This window comes from Aedes albopictus, chromosome 2, assembly GCF_035046485.1.
Source record: "Aedes albopictus strain Foshan chromosome 2, AalbF5, whole genome shotgun sequence".
NCBI lineage: Eukaryota > Metazoa > Arthropoda > Insecta > Diptera > Culicidae > Aedes > Aedes albopictus.
Window position 1 is genome coordinate 488,482,701 of NC_085137.1, and position 13,784 is coordinate 488,496,484.

The window sequence follows — 13,784 nt, forward strand, 5'->3', positions numbered from 1 at the left end:
TATTCTAGGAGAAAACGTCGATGGGACACCACAGAGTCTGGAATAAATTGGAATAGGCTCGATCTGCTCGATCTGCTGTCCTTCTGACTTCAGCTAGATTGAGGAGGTACGATCCGAGCGTCTGTTCACCAAGGAGGTGCGACTCAAACAGCGTCTGTTCTGGCATCCAGCGGCTGAGTAAGAAACACTGCACCACGCCCAGCTAGATCCAAGGTGGTACCCCTATCAGCGTGGTCGTCCTAGTGCTGGTTGGGACGTTAAACAGAACTGGCACGATGGCCCTCCGGCGAGACAGGAGTGTTGGCGTAGGCCCAATAAGCCACCCGTAAAAATCCCCATTGCGTATAACATAGGAGAAAATACGACTCGATACAATCGGCAAAGACCCACGCGACGAAATAAGGACTACGATTGGAAACTTGGAACATGGAATTGCAAGTCACTAGGTTTCGCAGGATGTGACAGGATAATCTACGACGAACTACATCCCCGCAACTTCGACATCGTGGCGTTGCAGGAACTTTGTTGGACTGGACAGAAAGTGTGGAAAAGCGGGCATCGAGCGGCTACCTTCTACCAAAGCTGTGGCACCACCAATGAACTGGGAACAGGATTTATAGTGTTGGGCAAGATGCGACAACGTGTGATCGTGTGGCAGCCGATCAACGCAAGGATGTGCACGTTGGCAGTTAAGGGCCGTTTCTTCAACTACAGCATCATCAACGTCCACTGCCCACACGAAGGGAGACCCGATGACGAGAAAAAAGCGTTCTACGCGCAGTTAGAGCAAACATACGATGGTTGCTCGCCGCGTGACGTGAAAATCGTTGTCGGCGACATGAACGCGCAGGTAGGAAGGGAGGAAATGTACAGACCGGTAATCGGGCGAAACAGCCTGCACGCCGTATCGAATGATAACGGCCTGCGATGCGTAAACTTTGCAGTCTCCCGTGGTATGGTAGTCCGAAGCACTTTCTTCCCCCGCAAAGATATCCACAAAGCCACCTGGAGATCACCCGACCATCAAACAGAAAACCAAATCGACCACGTTCTAATCGACGGTAAATTCTTCTCAGATATAACCAACGTCCGCACATACCGCAGTGCGAATATAGATTCGGATCACTACTTAGTAGCTGTATGCATGCGCTCAAAACTTTCGACAGTTATCACCACGCGTCGAAGTCGAACGCCGCGACTCAACATCGAGCAGCTGCGTAACGTAGAAGTGGCTCAAGACTACGCGCAGCAGTTAGCAGTGGCCCTACCAACGGAAGAGCAGCTTGGCGCAGCTACACTTGAAGGTGGCTGGAGGAACATCCGATCCGCCATAGGTAGTACCTCGGCTACAGCACTAGGTTTCGCGACTCCGAATCGCAGAAACGACTGGTACGACGGCGAATGTGAACAGTTGAAAAACGAGAAGAATGCAGCATGGGCGAGAATGCTGCAACACCGTACGAGAGCGAACAAGGCACGTTACAAACAGGCGCGGAACAGGCAGAACTCAGTCTTCCGGATGAAGAAGCGCCAGCAGGAAGAACGAGATCGCGAAGCGATGGAAGAGCTGTACCGCGCTAAGGACACACGTAAGTTCTACGAGAAGCTGAACCGCTCGCGCAGAGGCTTTGTGCCACAAGCCGACATGTGCCGAGATAATCACGGGAATATTCTCACGAGCGAGTGTGAGGTGGTCGAGAGGTGGCGGCAGCATTACGATGAGCACCTCAATGGCGACGTTGCAAGTACCGAAGGTGGCGTGGTAACAGTTCTAGGAGTATGTGCACAGGACGAAAGTCTTCCGGCCCCTGACCTCCAAGAGATTGAGGAGGAGGTCGGCCGGTTGAAAAACAGCAAAGCCGCTGGAGCAGATCAACTACCAAGTGAGCTTCTAAAATACGGTGGAGAGGCACTGGTGAGAGCACTACACTGGGTCATTACCAAGATTTGGGAGGAGGAAATATTACCGGAGGAATGGATGGAAGGTATTGTATGCCCTATCTACAAAAAGGGCGACAAGTTGGATTGCGGGAACTACCGCGCAATCACACTACTGAGCGCTGCCTACAAGATACTCTCTCAAATTTTATGCCGCCGTCTATCACCGATTGCAAGGGAGTTCGTGGGGCAATATCAGGCTGGATTTATGGGTGAACGCGCTACAACGGACCAGATGTTCGCCATCCGCCAGGTGTTGCAGAAGAGCCGCGAATACAACGTGCCCACACATCACTTGTTCATCGATTTCAAATCGGCGTATGATACAATCGATCGAGAACAGCTATGGCAGATTATGCACGAATACGGATTCCCGGATAAACTGATACGATTGATCAAGGCGACGATGGATCGAGTGATGTGCGTAGTTCGAGTATCAGGGACACTCTCGAGTCCCTTCGAATCTCGCAGAGGGTTACGGCAAGGTGGTGGTCTTTCGTGCTTACTGTCCAACATTGCTTTAGAGGGTATAATAAGGAGAGCGGGGATAAACACGAGTGTGACGATTTTCACGAAGTCCGTTCAGCTGCTTGGTTTCGCCGATGATATTGATATTATTGCTCGTAAATTTGAGACGATGGCGGAAACGTACATCCGACTAAAGAGTGAAGCCAGGCGAATCGGATTAGTCATTAATGTGTCGAAGACGAAGTATATGATGGCAAAGGGCTCCAGGGAGGAATCACCGCCACCCCGAATTTATGTCGACGGTGATAAAATCGTGGCGGTTGAAGAATTCGTGTACTTGGGCTCACCTGTGACCGCCGACAACGATACCAGCAGAGAAATTCAGAGGCGCATTGTGGTAGGAAATCGTGCTTATTTTAGACTCCGCAGAACTCTACGATAAAGTTCGCCGTAACACGAAGTTAACTATCTATAAAACGCTGATTAGACGGGTAGTCCTCTATGGGCACGAAACATGGACTTTACGTGCAGAGGACCAACGCGCCCTTGGAGTTTTCGAACGGAAGGTGTTGCGTACCATCTACGGCGGAGTGCAGATGGAAGACGGGACTTGGAGAAGGCGAATGAATCACGAGCTGCATCACCTGCTGAGAGAACCAACCATCGTCCATACCGCGAAAATCGGGAGGTGGGCGGGTCACGTCATCAGGATGTCGGATAGCAACCCGACTAAAATGGTTCTCGAGAGTCATCCGACCGGTACAAGAAGACGTGGAGCGCAGCGTGCTAGGTGGGTCGACCAAGTGGAGGACGATCTGCGGACCCTACGCAGAGTGCGGAACTGGAGACAAACAGCCATGGACCGAGTGGAATGGAGGCGGCTACTATGTACACCAGAGGCCACCCCGGCCTTAGCCTGATCGGTAAGGTAAGTATCTGTATGCCAGTGGACACCCAAATAGTAACATACACAATCGTGAAAAAATTATGCCGATAGAGTGAAGAGTGACAAGCGTAGAGCCTGTAGACCTTGAAGGTCTTAATTCCAGAAAGGTTTGGATAGCCTGAAATCTCCCATGAATGCATCAAAAGCATTATAGTTGTACATTGAGGCTCCATCAGCAGCATAGACTACATTCGACGAAGATTTTTATACAAATAAAGCATGATACAGTATGTAGATATTGTAACCCAAACTTCAAAAAATACTGGAGGTCATTTGTATTTCACGGAATGTCCAACTACTACAGTATCAAGTTTCTCGTAATATTGCGATAACTAATGGTAATCAACGAGATTAAATTTCTTGAACAGAGTGAGCTGAAATGATGGTAGATCCTGTGGAATCAAAAATAATTAATTCTAGTTATGTTTGAACTAGGTTATTCACCCAACATGTTCCAAGAATTTTCTAGTGGTGCTGTGAGGCTTTTAGAATACGTCACTACCTTAGGCCATGTTCTGTGATCATTCAATATGAATGAAATTTGATTTAGTGTACTGGATTTGTGACACAAACTTCTGAGTACTTTGGAAGCCTTTGATGAAATTTGAACAAAAAACATTTAAAATTTCATGAAAAATGCAAAAAAGGTCACGTATATTCAGCTACTAGGAAAAGGCTTTATAGTACAAAACGTACAATACTTCTTTCATACGTCGTCTGTACACATTTTAATTGCTCTCATTTTTCCCGATTTTCCCGCTCAGTGTCGTCAATTGAAAAATAGTACTCACTTGCGCAGACATGTGAGCAGATATCGGGTCAAGTGTGCGAGTGCTGCTAGGACGTGATGCAACTCATTCACTCACTCACTCTCGTTCACCTACTTTTTTTTTCTATTCGCGACTATTTTACAGCAAGGCGGCAGTGGGCGGCGTGAAATTGGAACCACATTTTTTGGACCGTCTCCATGAACTTGAAGGATGTCAAATCAAGTGCATCGCTGACGACGCTGTGTCGCATTTCTATAAAGCGACTTTCGATCCCACCTGTTTGCGAGGTGAATTCTTTTGAAGAAACGCCGGAATATCGAACCGGTGATCAGGCAGGTTGGGAAAGGGTGCTGGTGCCGCCGAAAGGTGATTGCGCTCGATGGGAATTCAGGTGTAAACAATCAACGACATGCTTTGCTTGTTGTTGTTGTGTTTGGGTGGTAAACAAACGAGTCTGCTCCGCCGCAATAGTTTCATTGATCTTTCTTGATCGGATCGGTGGTCGAGTCGATCGAGGTGTCCTTGAACGCAACGAGCGAATCATGGGCGAGTTTGAACCGATTTCGAAACGCGGTTTTCCTCGCGAAAAAACAGGCAGACTTGATTGCTTGACGAGGAAGATTGTTATATAAATATAATATTACTGACGTTTGGGAGGCGAATGGATGACGATCATGATGATCGTTTGTGAACGGCATTTTGTACGGGAAGCGCTACGAAATGCTGGGGTGATTTTTGCTGCGCTGAAAACGTTGGAACTGAATCGTGGGTGAATTTGCTGGATTACTTTCGCATCATTTGGATGTATGGGAGATTTATTAGCTTTGCAAGCAATTTTGCATCCGGCTTGTTCTGCGTAGGAGTTGCACGATTTTCGAATGGCTTGAGGATCAGTTCTTGGTATATAGTACTCTGAAAATTTAAACAATTTCATGCTAACCTTTAGGAGTTTCTGGCAAATTCGAAAGAAGATAACTCAACTTTCGAACTCGATGCGGTCAGAGATGACGGATGGTAGACTTCGAATTGCGGGAGAAATCTGCGGTGAATGAAGAGTATGTTGAATTTTCCTAGTGTCTCGGCACAATCTTTTCACTGACAAATTCCACTGGTTGGTCGATTATATAACACGCTTGTGCTTCACTGGTCTTTCTCAGGAAAAGCGACACTTGTGACAAATTGATCTTCCGCACTGTTTCGTCAGGAGTAATTTCTAATCAACCACCAATGGATTCGAATTCCTTCCCTCTCTATTCACATAACTTCCTTCCAATTACGACACAAATCACTAGCAGCGTCAAAATTTTCTATAATTTTCTGCAAATTTTCTCGGAAAAATCGAAGAAAAATCACTCGCTGAAAGATATTTCCACCCTCTCTTTTTTCCCCGTTCCCGCCACTTACACACACGTTTCTTCCACAAACGGGCACACACACGGACGGTTGGTACACGGTACTCGGTTGGGTTCGTTTGCGCGCGATCTTGCCACTAGAAACTATGAACAACGACTAACCGAGATCGGCGCGGCGGATTCTAAAATTACCCGGTCCACCACAGCTGCTAGCGGTACAACGGATTGGGTTTGCGTGGCCGCGTTGATCGGAGTGACCACCGAGCGGTTCCCACCGCCGTGGGTGTGCCACTCAGAGTCGGGGGCACTCACGAGATGGAAATATTTCTTGGGGTGGTGAAACTGCTCTCTACATTTTCCCTGAGATGGGGTTGTTGGTTTTCCGCCTCGAAACGGCAGCTTGGTTTATCAACATGATCGATCACGCTTCATTCGTGTGTGACTTGTATTTGTTTTACTATTTATTTGTGATTTGTTCATAAATTCGATTCAATATCTATGACGCCTCATTTTCTTCCCGGATTTTGTCTTGTTGTGAAATACCAAGGGGCTCCACCGAACTCTTCCCAGCAGCAAATAAAGGCTCCTATTCCTGTTCCTCCTATTCCTTCCTATTACGCGTGGTAATTTAATGAGTTGATTCCATATACCTAGCGCGCAAACTCTAGTTTTTGGGCGCTGCAAATTAGGGAATCATTCCAAATGTGAAAAAAACTTTTCTTTCGATAAATATATTAGCCATTCGCGGACTTAACCTGCTGAATTTTATAATCTAGCGTGCTTGTATCTCACGAAACCATCTACAATATGATGAAATCAGCTGAAGGCGTTTTGCCCCCGGGGGGCTTTATGCTCTCAGTTCCCCTACGTAGATTAAGTTTTAGGGTCTATAAATTTTAACTATTTATTAGGATTCATGCTGTTGTTAACCGCTAACCTATAGCCAGTGCTGTAAAGGCCTGGGTATTGAGCATGATGATGCGGAAGGTGACCTCCACAATCGGTAAAGGGAAAAATCTCTTGGTTTTTAATCATACAAACATTAAATTATTGCCTACTGGGAAAATATATTGTAACATGATGATTGATATGCGAATGATATTCTTCGTAGTCGGTTGCAAAATAGTTATTTATGTAACGAGTTGCAAGCCTCGTTAGATAAATGTACGACTCGTGCTGAAAAATCGAGTTTTGCAACGAGTTCCATACAAAATTTTATGCAATGATTTTTTTTTTCATTACAGAACTCATTTGAGTTGCATAATGTTCATAATGCAACTCAAATGAGTTGCATATATATAATATATAAAATAGAACTTATGATACTGAATTGCATAAAAGCAGATTTTATTTCGATCACTGTGGTATATATTTCAATCCAAAGACGAACAAAAGGCAACCGTATACTGAGCGGTTCAAACCTACACTAAACTAACTAACTACCAAATGGTTGTTCGGTTAACTACAAATCATATCGACGTCCCGAGCATTCGTTACAATATCGTTTGATTCTCATTGGAAATACATACTAAAAAATCATAGTTACCAGTCCAGTAACATATGATTTTTGTAACCTTTTAAAAACTTGGTGATATTTTTGCATTTGAACTATTCTGTTTTGTGCAATTACTAATAAAGTTATTTTTTCCTGAAGAATAAATCTTTACTTGAATTCTGGTGAAATTGCTGAAATTCACCTCGGAATCCAAAACTTGAATGTCGAAAGAAAGTTAAAAAGGAAATTCTTGAAGATATTTTCAAGCGTTTTTCACATAGTTTGTGGTATAATTGGAGCATGCCTTTTTTATCATCAACAATATTTTTCTGGAAGCTGGGAACAGCATTCATGATTCGTCGTAAAGGAAAGTCACTAAACTACGTCATGCTTTAAGAAAAAAGGGGTGGTTGATAATCAACAATTTTTATGTGGCGTGATTTATGCACGTTCCCTTACATAAGTAGAGTAAACTAGTTCTTCTAGGCTTTCAGAGGCCATCGTGAACATTCTTCCTACACTGGGTACTCGCATATGTTATCGGGGTCAACCGTTATGAACTATACACAGACTATACCCCATGAGGCTTAAAGTCATTCATACGTACGTTTGTTATAATTACGTTAAACATAAACTATGTTTGATATTAACTGACATTGGCGTGAACTATTAGTTAAAATTAAAAACACTATCGCTTCACTTTTACATAAGAAAAACTAAAAATAAATAACTAGAAGGACGAACAAATTCCCTATAACCCTTATCCGCCTCACGCCCTATTTATCGAACAGATAACCCGAACGCCCAGCGCCCTGTTTGTAGGACAGTATGTACTTTTCAAATTAATATCTTGAGAATTACACAATATTTGAGCATAATATCTTAGGAGAAGTTATGTAGAATGTAGAAATGTAGAATATATTATGCACCCTTGCATGTTTTCCTAATATATTAACCATGGTTTAAAATTTGAAATTGATGTCTTCTGCGGGATTGTTAATACGGATTAGAATTTACTATACAAATGAAGTATAATTAGATTTTTTTTTTCACTTTAGATGATGCTGTAGTAAACAGATTTTGGTGTGTTATGCAAATATGTTTATCTGGCCAAACTTAGTCCGGTTCCGGTTGTAATTATTAGGAAGAAATCCTTCGAACAGATGGCACTTCAATGAAAAACATTGCTGTTGCTAATGCATATCTCGACTCGAAGAGATATAAAAATGGCGTCATCAACAAAACCATTCATGTGTGTGAAAATCATGTGTCGAAAAGATTTTCAGGTAAAAACTACCGTGTTCGATGTAATTTATATCACTCAAAGCGACTTTTCCCTCTTTCAACAATTTTAGTTAAGAAAAATTTTGGTCTACATTTAAGGTCTAAGCTTACTATTCAATGAAAACATTCGGAATATGATGCGATTTGCATTCGATAATGAATTCGTTTTCATCACCCTCTTTCGTTTTGCTAAACCAACCTCCCCACACTGCCTATAATCGCATAGTTGACGTAAGCGCCACTGTAGTTTTCAGTACAGTTTTGAAATCTTAACAATGACTAATGAAAAGTTTATGGTTTTTTCACGTTGATATCTAGCTAGTGATTAGATCTTGTGCTCTATTGAATAAAACTTGTAACAATTATGCACATTTAGATAGATATTAGCTTGTGGGTGCTGACCATGGTGCTGACATTGTCAATGGTGGTTACGTCAACTATGCGATTATGGGCAGCACAATGGTCGAAAAAAAATGGTCGGCTTAAACTCTTCTTATGTGTTTAATCGAAGTTATAGTCTAGATATGTTATATAGTTTTTTTAGTGTTTTAAAGGGGTTTATAAAAATTACCCAACAAACATTTTTGCTGTATAAGAGTGGAACAAACCACTCTTAAGCAAACTTTAGCCTAAGAAACTACTATTCAGCTAGTCCTGTTACTTGGGTACGTAACTTCAATAATGAAAAAAACTGCATAAGTCTGTGAACTCCACATTTTTTGCGTTTTTTTATTAGGAATTCAATTTAAATACTGGAAAAACTTGTAATTAGAAGGCACGAAATGTTGCTAATTGAAAAATTTCATCTCAATTTGTCAATTTGTCAATTAGCAACATTTCGTGCCTTCTAATTACAAGTTTTTTCAGTATGTTTCAGACATACCAGCAAATCTGCCCAGTAAAATGGGCAATATGTGTCATTGAATTCAATTTAATTTCGATTAATGATCAACGTTCGATAAGATTGAATGAGGCTTGTTCAAAACGTGTAAAAATGTGGGAAGATAAATTATATTTAAGTCAAAAATGAGAAAATAACATAAAATATATGAAAAAAAAACCGTGACTTTTTGAAATAGCTCTAACTTGAAAAGCAGCATTTTTTTTGCAAAATATTTAAACGTTTTTTTGCAGTTCTAAGCATGATGTTTGAGATGTCCAGGTACTACCCAGCTACAAATTGCGATATTATATTTTGATTTGTTTTCTCAATAACTAACTCGAAATATCAGTCAGTACATACAGTCGGGTCTCCTATTAGACGCTGCCACCCACTTTACGCCCACCGTAATTTTCAGGTTGTCTTCCAACCAATTCAGTTCATTTTTGGAATGTGATACTCTAATCACAGTCAAAAAATCAGCTTGATCGGTTGCAGGACAGCTGGGAAATCTCAGTGGGCGTAAAGTGGGTGGCAGCGTCTAATAGGAGACTCGACTGTAAACTATTTGCAAATGCTTTACTTTGAATGCAACGTTATGACAAAAAACGATTAAAAATTTTAAAAACGGATTTAGCTCACACACTTCTGAGTAGTGCCTTTTTGAGAGGATACCCAGCTGTAGTGTCAAAATTAACAGAACGAGTGAACTCAAAATTCATCGCTGCACTCATCAATCGCAAAGCATCGTCGGCTGGAAGCTGTTATTGGTAGGAGTGTCGGTGTATGCGAATGTTGCATCTGTGTGCGTGTCGAGCCGTAGTCTCTACAACCAACCCATTCGGTGTGGTTCGGCTGTTCGGGCGAGCCTGTGGCGGCACTGAAAGATTGGAACGAAATCGTTTGCGATTAACATCATGTTCGTTTTGCCACCTCTTTGCATCTGCTCATCGATTAGCAGTGCACGGTTCAATCGCAAGCGATTAAAATACGGTGGATAAGTTGTAGGTAATGAGCACTCGGGAGGTGATAATTTTCAACACTGATAAAATCTCCACCATTATTCCATGAATTTCTCCTAAGATTCCTACCAGGTTTCATCTTGTAATTCTTCCAAAAAATCCTGTAGGGGCTCGTCCCAGGATTTCTTTTGGAACTTTTACCACTCAGGATTTTTCATGAGATCCCTTCATGTATTCTTCTAAGGATTTCTCCAGGAATTCTTCTGAGGATTCTTTCAGAGATTCTTTCAGAATATTTTCAGAAATGCCTCTCGGCATTTCGTCGGGTACTTTCCCAGAATTTTTCCAGGCTCCTCTCTGATTTCTCCCGGATTTTTTCAAAAATTTCTTTCGTCATTTTCACCGGAATTCCAAGATTCCTTTACGGATTTCTTCCGGTATTATTCCCCAGAGTCCACAGATTAATTCCGAGACTGCGTCAGAGATTCCTTCAGATTTTTTACTGGGCTTTCTACTGGAATACCTTCAGCTCGGGCTTTCTTTAACAATTCTACCTGGGACTCCTTAATTGATACCTCCCGGGATTCATTTACTGATTTCCGTCGGGATTTTATTTACGGAATAATCCCGAGACTGCATCAGCTGTTTCTTCAGGATTATTCTTGTGCTTTCCCCCGGGATTCCCTCAGGAGTTTCTTCCGGGACACCTTTAGGAATATCTCCCAGTATTCCTCCATTGATTCTTCCTAAATTTTGTGGTTTCTTTTTAAGATTTTCATTTTTTTAAGGTTTCCGGGTATCTCCCAGAGATTCCATTAGAATTTTCTTCCGGGACTATTTTATTTAATTTGAATGCATACATAATTCCTTCAAAGATTTCTCCCGTGACTTTTTCATTGATTCTCGGATTTTCTGTTGGGATTTACTAACGATCCTTTTGAGAATTGCTGCAGAAATACTTTCAGGGGATCCTGAAATTCTTTAAATATTCCTTCGTGGAGATTGCCTGGATTCCTTTCTAGGTTTCTTCTGGGATTCTTCCCGAGATTTCTACAGAATGGTCAGAGACTCTCCTCTTGAAATTCTTTCATTGATTACTTCAGAATTCTTTCATAGATTGCTCCCGGGGATATTTGCATTTATTTATTTATTTATTGTTTCAATTGAGAAACTTCTACAGAAAGCTCAAAGTGATAGGAATATAAATACTAAAAAAAAATAAATTTAAAAAAAACGAGATTCGTTTTAGAATTCACCTGGCATCTGTAGTGCTGATTCTCTATCAGCAAAACACATTTTGAACAGCCTTCATATTCATATTTAAATATACACACAGATAAAAATATTGAGATTTACACGTCACGAAACTTCAGTTAAGTCATGTAAACTTAATGTTATGATGGTTTACATGATACATCATGTAAATTTGTATTATATGTCATGTAAACACACAGAGTCATGCTGAATTATACATGACATAATGGTAGTTTACATGATATTTTATGACTTGTACATCATATGTCATGTAAACTTCTGTGATATCCCACGCTCCAATCATTTGCATCATATGTCACAGAATTTTACATTTTTTTTTCGATCTGTGCAGGGATGACCTATGAAAAAAAAATGTTTTAAAATATTCACTGTTGAATTGTCATAATAACTCGAAGGAGCAGCTGTAACATTTATGGAGAGAAAATCTGGTTATGAGAAAAGCAATTGAAATGTCTTTAAAGCCTTTCTAGCTCAACGCACGAATCGCGTAGACGTGTCCTACTTCAAATCAAATGAAATTTTGCTTATATATGAGCTTCTATCTGAAAATATTTTTAATGTTATTTGTTTTACAATATTCTTCACCTAATTTTTGAAAAGGGAGTATAAAAAAACCTAATAATCTTCTTCTTCAAAAAAAAAAAATTAATATAAACAGTTAGTTGGATTGAAGTGAAAAAAAGTGCCTTCGAAGACGTTTGAGGATATTTGAAGGACTTTCAGAAAAAAATACACTGTGAGTAATATTCATCGCGGATCTATGTTAGATGTCATAGAATTTTTGTTTGTCATAAACCTCACTATTTTTTATTAATTGTCTGCAGAAAGCTAATTTCCAGTCTTAAAATTTGACAAGTAGTGCAGGATGGTCAAATGCTCCTAACTTTGATTTTTTATTATTAATCGATTTTCAAAACTAGCATACGGAAATTTTTGAATTTTTTTATATCAAAAATATATTCGTACAAGCTCTAATGAAAAATCTATGCATATTTTTTTCTACATTAAACCATACTTGAGTCACAGCGAATAAAAAAAATATCAAACAGGTTGTGGTTAACAGGTATTAACCGAAAGTGGACTTAAGTGCAGTATCTGGCAGAGCCTCTAGACTCATTGTGGGAACGTACGTAAACTCATTCTTGGCCATACCAGATATAATCCTCTAAGCCCCGATAGACTTAAACTTTGACCATACCTATGGGGCTTTTCATAAACCTCGTAGACTTTTGAGAGGAGGGGGTTTGGCCAAAGTCTACGCTCCATACAAATTTCAAATTTGTCTACCAGGGGGAGGAGGGGTCTGAGAATGTCAAATTTTAGTCTACGTGGTTTATGAACAGCCCCTATGTACCTTATGGACAGGCCCAAGGGAAACGGCTATTTCAACTCGTTCCTGGTTCTAACGATAGAAACATACGAAGTAGCAGGAATGGGGGACGCGCTACGGAAGTAATCAGGACCTTCTGCATCCAAATCAGAAGTGGTAGTCATTAGACCACCAAGTTCGTCACAAATAATTCGCATTCAAATCATGTTGTGTATGCTGGCAAAATTCTTTTGTTCTTTGACTTTGACTCTCACAGAAATTTTGAACACAGTGCTCGCAGTAAAAGTCAAAATCTCTCAGCATGCAGAGGCTAATAGGAATTTGAAAGCTACTGTAGTCTCTAGTACCTCGTTTTTGAACACGCCAGACTTATGCAAACATTTTAAGTGATTTAAAAAATGCTCCATTTAAAGAGTGCAACTTAAACAAATATTGCTTTTTTTATCAAAAAGGTTCGTACGTCAACCATTCAGATGGTCATCACTGGTGATATATGCACGTATTTTGAAAACACCCTCCGTTTCCCATATTTCAGCTTTAAATGTTTTACACGCTACGAATAAAAATGATGTTAATTCAGCCTCCAGTTGGTGCACCATCAGTGTCACGTTCATCTGGCGCGAAAATCGTCAATTTGACATTGGCGTCACCGTACACTACATATATGTAGGTATTTAAAAGATGTGCAGATTTTATGGCCATTTTCAGACCTGACCCGTAACGCCACGTAAATTTTGCGTTTTTTTACCCCATTACAACTTGGTTCGGTGGTTGGTGGCGCACTACAAGCTGTCATCATCGTGTATCGTTGGGGGCAAGTAGGGGAAAGCGTGACCAATTACACCAGTCTAGAAGTTTTATCATTCACCCCGTACGTCTTGTTACAAGCGCGAAAATATTCTATATTCTTATAATCTCAAAGATTCGAACCTAGCCATTCTCAGCATGATTTGTTCCTATTTGTTCTGAGGCGAGGTTACGAAATTAAAGTTAAGAAAAACATACGCAATGCAGAGTGTTGTGTGTTGAACCTATTCCCCCTTTCCGCTCAGTGGTACAGAGATCGGCCAAACAAATTTGCAAA

At 41.0% G+C, this 13,784-nt stretch overlaps 1 protein-coding gene across 6 annotated transcripts in view; it reads right to left on the minus strand.

The window, feature by feature from the left end:
• Positions 1-13,784, minus strand: part of LOC109623145 (obscurin) — a 191,007-nt gene that overhangs the window by 33,009 nt on the left and 144,214 nt on the right. Inside the window, exons 1-3 of one of the 6 annotated variants that reach the window (XM_062854194.1) lie at positions 5,527-5,678; positions 5,223-5,439; positions 5,063-5,161 (exon numbers count right to left, since the gene is read on the minus strand). The exons of 4 other annotated variants lie outside the window; for them this stretch is intronic. The gene's annotated coding sequence lies outside the window, so the exon portion shown is untranslated. Of the gene's footprint in view, positions 1-5,062; positions 5,162-5,222; positions 5,440-5,526; positions 5,685-13,784 lie in introns of those variants that run through there. One more of the 6 variants, XM_029870614.2, reaches the window with a different exon arrangement.